Here is a 2067-nt window from a genome sequence, read left to right on the forward strand (position 1 = left end):
GTAATATTAATACTAACTGTAATATTAATACTAACTGTAATATTAATACTTTAACTCTAATATTAATACTAACTGTAATATTAATACTTTAACTGTAATATTAATACTTTTACTGGAGTATTACTCCCCACTGAAATCTGTGTTAAATAATAATTATTAGTTTGATTATTATTTATTTGTGTTTTAGGAATCTGACATTCAGGGTTAGCCGACCCGCCACCTCCTGCCCGCCCTCCGCGCTCTGATCCCCGGCTGTCCTGACCCTGACTGACCGGCCGAGGCACCCTCTCCCCGGCTGTGCAGCGTCACCGCGGCCCGCTGACAAGGTCAAACCGAGGAGCGAAGATGATTTTATTTGTGCAGACACAGAGTAACACACAGGATGTAACTGTGCTCCCAGTAAACTGCTGAACAACATACGGGCTGTTATTACTGAGCTCACAGCTCTGGAATGTTTCACCAAACTACATTAAAAAATGTGTCACTTTAAGTCAAAAGTGCGCGTCTTCAAACCCACAGCCGGTGTAAGACTGTCCCATCATCTGTATGAGAAACTCTTCAATTCGGCAGGAATTGAAGACATCATGCAGCTCTTATTTGAGGTTTAAAAACATTTAAAAATGCAACTCTTCTTGTAAAATCTGGCTCTATTTGTGATGTGTCTCTCCCAGCACAAAGCACGGAGGGCGGTAGAGAGCAGGTTGGATCGGCTCTTCAGTCCTCAGTTTGCAGAAATAAAGTGTTGTTTGGTGACTGTTTATGTGCCGAAATGTGCCAAACACCAGACCGGATCGTGAGAGTGTTGATTTATGTTCTACATACCAAATTGTGCCGCCGTGTTTAATTTTAGGTTTTTCTAAATGGAGTTTGGAACTGCGATGTGAGCACAGAAAGCAGCGGGCCGTCAGGCTCCAGCTGCCCCGGTAATGGCGTCCGTCCTCCGGCAGGAGTCACCACGTAGCTTCCGCTGGCAAGGAGCTCGAGAGCTAACGTTAACCTTTTTTGGTTAAATGTGAAAACTGAGTTAAAGTCAGAAAATATTAATAAATAAAAATAGATGTGCATCATTCAAACCAACGGCTGTCTTTGACACGTGTATAATCGCTTAAATTTCTGCTTAAATGATTAAACTCGTCGACATCTGTGTCTCTGCTTGTACAAATACAGATTAAAAATTATTAATAATCGTCTGCTGTGGATCAATAAACTGTTAAACGGATGAATCTGGTGATTTCGGGGCTGAGCGGGCTGGATGACTCGCTGCTGCCCCAGAAGCCTTCACTGCGAAGCCGCCATGAATGTTCTGGTGACTCGGGGACAAACGACCAGAAAACCCCAGAAATCTGTTTAAAATCCCAACCAACTACTTACCTTCAGGTTCAGACAGAAACCCGGGTTATTACTGCACACCACTGTGGTCGTTTGGATTATTTCGGGACTTTCAAAGTGTGTTTTTTTCAGCCGTAAACCCCGGGGAGTCAGGTCGAAACGAATCCGACAAAAGGAGCGTCTAGTCCGGTATGAAACTCCGCCCAGCGCCGCAGGGGGAGGAACTCCGGGGGAAAACATGAGGACAAAGGCGGAGGATGAAACCAGAGACAGCGGCTAAAACAGCAGCCAAACCCGCTTCAAAACTACTTTACATGAGGAGTTATCTGTTTATTTCATGTATTTCATACTCAGGCAGTATTTACAACAGTCCACCCTCCAGATGCTGAACCGGCGGGGAGACAGACTGCTGGGGCCCGGGGACCCGACGGCCAGCCGCCGACAGAGAGATGCAGCCGGGGGGACGCGGAGGAGGGCGGCTGTCCGGCTGCTGCAGGCTCCGGGACGAAGGAAGAGTCATCAGTGTGCCGGCTGCTGAGGGCTCCTCCCCGGCCGGTCGCGGTGCTCATCAGCGGCTCGGAGGCGGCGGTAACCCGCATCCACATGGCATCCTGACCGCTGACAGCTCACCGTCTGCCCGGTGTGATCTCCCCGACTCACCGGTCCCCTCCCACCGAGAGCACCGAGGGCCAATCACTGATAATCAATACATCATCTGATCGATACACCTGAAACTGT

At 48.0% G+C, this 2067-nt stretch overlaps 1 protein-coding gene across 1 annotated transcript in view; it reads right to left on the reverse strand.

Annotated features, from left to right (window-relative positions):
- Window positions 1-1668, reverse strand: part of LOC118334387 (nucleolar transcription factor 1-like) — a 14275-nt gene extending 12607 nt beyond the window's left edge. The window contains exon 1 of the mRNA XM_035670289.1: window positions 1372-1668. The gene's annotated coding sequence lies outside the window, so the exon portion shown is untranslated. The remainder of the gene's footprint in view (window positions 1-1371) is intronic.
- Between the last annotated feature and the right edge of the window lie 399 nt (window positions 1669-2067).

The sequence above is a fragment of the Morone saxatilis genome, unplaced genomic scaffold (genome assembly GCF_004916995.1).
Source record: "Morone saxatilis isolate NCDOM2014 unplaced genomic scaffold, NCSU_SB_2.0 Contig23, whole genome shotgun sequence".
Taxonomy (NCBI): Eukaryota; Metazoa; Chordata; class Actinopteri; family Moronidae; genus Morone; species Morone saxatilis.